We start from the raw sequence: 6,204 nt of genomic DNA, 5'->3' as shown, positions 1-6,204 counted from the left end.
CACCTGTTGTCTATTCCATTTGCACAACAGCATGTGAAACTGATTGTCAGTCAGTGTTGCTTCCTAAGTGGACAGTTTGATTTCACAGGAGTGTGATTGACTTGGAGTTACATTGTGTTGTTTAAGTGTTCCCTTTATTTTTTTGAGCAGTGTACATTTTTGAAAAGTCCCCACCAGTGTTCTTGTTTAATGAATCTAAAGGGGCATGAATCTGCTGTGAAAACTTGTGGTGGCTCCAATAGTTTGAGAGACTGACTTTTAGTATGCCCCATTATCCTGCACTTTTTGGCTATATTTTCAGACAATATGTAAGATTTTGTCCAAATTTAATCTACTGATTTGTTTTGACTATTATTATGTATATGACTTGTATTTTTGAAGTTTTTATATTAGATATAGATACTATATAGATCTTTGTAATGCAAATATATGTCTGTGAATGTTCTCAGTCATCCAGGTCATAGTTATCCAAAGTCAAGTCAAGGGCACCGGTTGCCCTTGACTTGACTTTAACCTTCTTTGGATAATGCAAAGAAATATTTCACTCAACATTAACATTATCAATTATGATAACAAACTACTTTTCTGTCACTACACACACCTACTCCCTAATGAGAACATGCTAGTATTTGTTTCTTTCCCTCACATTCCAGGCTTTATTTCCAAAGTACATCGTCTTTCCAGTTTAAGAAATTATGACATAAGGATATTAAGAGATCATAACATGAGAAGTACATCACTACTGGGAATATTTACAATAATGTTGGTTAACTGAACTGAGGTATCAAACTTTTGCCTTTCTAAATATGAGATAACATGCAATCCATAAATACAGTCATTTTTAAGTTATTATTTGCTCTGTTGTGAGAGGCTGAAATTGTAAATTATGGTAGATTACAGAATACAGTGATCACATTCTTCTTATTTACAGGAGTTTGGCTCTACCTAATGTATATTTATTGGTCATACAGACATCACTCTGCCTAGGTTGATGCATCATGGAGAAAACCACTCACAGCACTGTTACCTGCATACAATAATTTAATCAAAAAACTGTCCCATTTATTATCACAGAAAGTCAATCAGTCTGTCTGCCTAGAAAATGAATCATTCTCTACTAAACTGAGGGACAGCATGAATGAACTTTTCTCCTAGTCTTTGAGTTTTCTGGCGTGTCACATATTCTTGGAGGAGACTGTTGGAGCTCCAATTGTTGGCAAGTGTTGACGTGGTGATTGTGTTAGGCCCACTAAGTGGCAGCTTCAGCTGACAGCCACAGATGGTGCTCCCAGATTACAGAGCAACCCATCAGCTGCCATGCACCATGCCATCACTGTAGGCAACAGAATAATGTAACTCTTAGTTGTGAAGGGCTGTGCTGAGGACCAGAAAAGTGTGGGCAGACACCGCCCACCACTCTTGCTGCACTGTATGCTGATGAGTGAGTGTAGCTGTATTTGGAGTCAAGGCATGTTTGTAATCTATTTTTGCGTCGACATGCTCTGGCTTGTATCCACAGAGAATTTGCAGGAGGAAGATTTTAGAAAAGCTCAAGGGAACACTTATTACTACAATTTATGACAGACCTGTATGTGAAATGTTGCAATTAACCTCACAGCCCTCGTAGTAAATTAACAAATAGCAATCATTTATTATTAAGAATGCTAATAATGCAATATGCAAATCAATATAAAGATCATCCTTGTGTCTATAAATAGGAATCCTATAATGTTGCACTAATGATAGTAGTGCTAAAATAGATCCCTGCTATTGCCACTGGCTTAAAGATGTATTTACATCAAATGTAAGTCAGACATGAAGGAGTGAGAAGAAGTGAGCGTATCACTGCAACTGTGCAAAAAACATCTTGTTGAATCTGTTTAATTCACATGATTTTCCCCCATGTCTGTTGTGTGATGCCATGCTTGACAAGCCCAGTTCCTTGCTGCCACATGGCATGCCATACGGTATCGAGTTGGTGAAGTGTCCAGCCTGAGTTCCTGCCGCCCTTTCTGGCTCTTTTAATAAGGGAGTCATCTACAGGCAGCATGGAGGGCTCACAGCTTTCTCTGACAGCCATGTGTCCGTGTCTGAACAGAGCTACGTACAGGGCAGAGGGACAAGGTAAACAGTCTGGACTAAAATATTCTCTGTGTATGATAAAATATGTGTCCTTAAAGTCATTATTCTTTCATTAGAAGTTCCCAAATGGCAGCTGGCTGCTGCTCATCACACGCACAGCAGCAGGCTCCAGGTGTTTTGAAGTTGTGGAAAAGTGCTGTGGACTGAGATGCTGCTCATGGTTGCTGGTATTTCTCCCATAGAGTCTATGTCTGCTGGTATTCCTCTCAAGTGGAATCAGTAATTTCAGGCTGGCTGGGTTGTGCCCGATTGGAGTGGGCTGTTGATGAAGAGCTGACCTGTTGACTGGGGACAGAAACAAACGCCTGCTCTAATACTAGATATGATATAAACACATACATTTGTACATTGTGAATTATTGTCAATCTTTTTAGGACTTTTGTGACTAACAATGGCATTTGCATACAAGGACAATATTAATTAATCGCAGTGATGAATATTGAGTCATGGGTGGTTTTATTTTTAAGGGAGGGAACTTATAATGGGGGGGTAGTGAGTGAAAAAAGCAGCAGGGTTTTGTAATTTTTCTTTTTTTGAAGTGACTGTAGTCTGAAATATTTGGCGGTGCAGGAGAAGGTCTTTTAAAATCTTCTCATAATGAAGAACTGTCCACTTAGTAGCTGGATGCATGTCTTTGTTTGCTATAATATCTAATGTGAAATCTGGTATAAAAATCATTGCTCTGTTGGCATATTATACTTTAAAATTGTAAACCATGTAAATGTTTTTATGTACCTTTTTTTTTAAAGTTTTTTGATCAAACGAGTTGCGCCAATTCTAAAGTGTGGTATTATTTTGAGATATTAATGACGAGGCGTTTTCAGTTTTCATCTAAGTCAATAGGGTCTATTTTCAATTTTTAATAAAGCTGGGCAGGGCCTTGCTTTAAAAAAAAAAGTGAATCATTAAGTTCATCAGCCCTCCTCACTGCTGATGCTTTTCATACAGTCCCTAAGCCAATTTAAACTGGATGTGGGCATCATATCAGCACTGTATCAGTTGGATGTACTGCCATTTACAATGTCAATACTTTATGAATAAATTCATTTCTAGGGAACTGAATAAACATATGATATGAATAAACTCATTTTCCAGAATAGTACACTAGAGTTCATTTTCCTGGTATAAAAATAGATGTGCATATGAGGCAAACTCAGGATGAGTGATGTCAAAGCATGAAGAGAGACAGTGAGTGTATGTGTATATATGTGTGTGTGTGTGTGTGTGTTGAGGGGGAGCAGTACAGCATTCATACCAGTTTCTATGACATAACATTGGGTTTCTGAGTGTGTTTTTGTAGATTCCTTCTTAAGGTTGCGAGAAGCTTGAGTTGTCAAGACAACCATGGACTCTGCAATGGTTACTGCAGATACATCCACCCTTTTCTCTCTTTCTTAGACAGTGTTGCTTTAGGATATATCAAAAGTATCTATCAGTGGTCAACCTACAATGACATGAAATTGTGGTTTTACAACATACATTTGATTCACAGTTGGCTAAGAGCCTTCTAACATGAGTCTCTGTGGGCAGATATTGTTGGTCACTGTGATATGATTATTTGGTCATTTGTCAGTGCCTATTTATGTAAATACATATAAAATAATATTTCCAAAAGCCTTTAAATGTGATATCTGATCACTCAGTCACTCATCATGGGAGTGGTTGGAGGGGAGAACCCATGGTGTGGTATTGGAAATGTTTGTTTAACGACTATATTAATATATTATATACTAATAATATGGCAAATAATGTTGATTATAATTATTTTCATTTGTTATGTTTTGAGCTCTGTATATTGTTATTTTATGTTTTAAAGTATGAAATGTGAAAAAAGTATTACTGTAGTTTGCTTTCATTATTAACAACATGTTGAAACAAACATAACTTTGCATTACAAGAATCAATGTACAGTATCTATATAATTCTGAGCTGCAGCTAATCATGTCCATGTGCTGCCCTCTGTTGTGTGGATCTGGTATTGAACCTATACCAGGACTGGGCAGGCTTTCACTGAGGTCACTGAGGTCATTTCAATGATGGTCAGGTTCCTGGCTTGAATATCCAAATCAGGCACCTACGAAAGAAAAAAACATGGATCCATGCTGATTACTTGTAACTTGTACTCTATAATGACTATGTTCAGTGTAACCGATAAAGAGAGTTTTCTAGGCTCATTTTTTCCCCCTGTCTCACCTGTTGAACCAACCAACAAATCTCTTGGAAACTATGATTAAATCTTTGCTTCTTGGCTTTTTTTTTTTTACACAATTTGGTATCATTCAGATTCATTTGGTTCATGTGTTTGAACACATGACAACTCTACTGAGTTCCTTCAGTGGCTGTGTTACTCCTCCACAAATCACCCCCACCCAATCCTTTAGTTGCCTAAACTATGTTCTGGAGATGTGCGTAAGCAGTGGCTTGCTATTTTCAGCTGAATGAAAAGAGTCTTGGCACTTGGACTCAGGATGAAATCTGTTTTGTTCCGCTGAATTTGGCTTTCACCACATGCACAGTATCTACATGTAACAGAGTTAAGGAATTCAGTTTAATTATGTCCTACAGTAAAACCACAACCATTTGACTGAGCAGGGTGACTTTTGAATAATCTGTTTGCTGTCATATGAGAGGAATATGTTATCCTTAGTAACATAAATACAAAATGTCGCATTCTGACAACTGTCTTATTATTTGGCTGATGGAGTAAATTTGTTTGTAAGATGCTTGCAGAAAGTGGTAATGGTGGTAATCTTTGATGTAACATGTTGATTAAATGGTACTCCCTCGCATAAAGCAGCCACTGCCTCAACTATGAATCACATTGCACTTGTTTTGTATAAGGAAAACATTCAGACCCTGAATAAACAAAACACCAGAGTGCCCTTTCTGATGTGAAATGACACACAATTATAGGTTAAAGAAAATAGACTACATCACAGCCCATTTTCTACAGGCTTTTGTAGATAACCATTTCCTGGACTGAATGTAGGACCTTGGCCCTGAAATAAAAAGGACACTGTTTTCTTTACCTTGTTAAGAACCAGGACAACATTTGTTGGTTTTCAAAGCTTCATCCCCTTGCTAACCTGTCTTTCATTTTCATCTTTAGACATTTAATCTGAGGACTCAAGGTCACTTGAACTCTTAGTAGCACTCAACAATTGCTCAATTGTAACTGAATCTGGGATTCAATGGCAATCTCTCACAGATTTTACTACAGTGTAGACTACTATAGGCTACCTGCTGATCAAAATGGTGAAACTGAGTAGATGTAGGCAAATATTCACACATTTCTCACAAATGAATGCACCCAAACAGAGAGGTGAGGTCAGTATCACCTGCCTGGCGGATTTGCTGTCCTTTTGCTCTTTTCATTAACTGCTGAATTCACTGGCTTTCAATAGGCTCTTTCAGCGTGTCATGCTACACCACCATTGAGCTACAGCCACGTTGCCACCCATCTTTCTTAATGGGGAGTGGAGACTGTGGAGCTGCCTTGTTGCCATGGCAGCAAGCGCTTTCACATTCTCCCCACATAGTGTGCAGCGTGCATGTTGTTCCTTCCCAACTCCAGCGAACCACAACAGAGACAGGTCTTGCTCTCAGACAGGACCAAGCCAGGGTTATTTGCCTCCCGCTCTGATACCAGATGCCCTCTATCCAACCACCCACACTCCACTTTCCATCCTCTTTATTACTAATGCATAGTATTTCCCATTGGCTGCTCACCTACACTACCTAAACTTTGCTCCAACACTTTTTTTTTATTTTTATAGTTCTTCAAGCTTTGTTATTCCTTTTCACATGGTTAGACTACAGGTAGTTTGGTTAGTTATGTTTCTGAGGGGACTAGTGGAACTACAACCAACATGGGGAGGGCTCCCAAAAATGAAATTAAAATTTTGTTTTTATCTGTAATTTTGAATAAATTTTTGCTTTGTTAGCATTATGAGTGAATAATTGTTGGCTGAATAAACATAGTTTGACAGACTATTTCAAGTTTCTAAAATCCGATTAAAACCTCTCAGGTGTCTATGAAGGTATTTTTGTGTCTTTTTAATG

This window comes from Micropterus salmoides, unplaced genomic scaffold (assembly GCF_014851395.1).
Source record: "Micropterus salmoides isolate LMB-PRFRI ecotype aquatic unplaced genomic scaffold, ASM1485139v1 Ms_hic_scaffold_11, whole genome shotgun sequence".
NCBI lineage: Eukaryota > Metazoa > Chordata > Actinopteri > Centrarchiformes > Centrarchidae > Micropterus > Micropterus salmoides.
Note: the sequence above shows the minus strand (reverse complement) of the source record.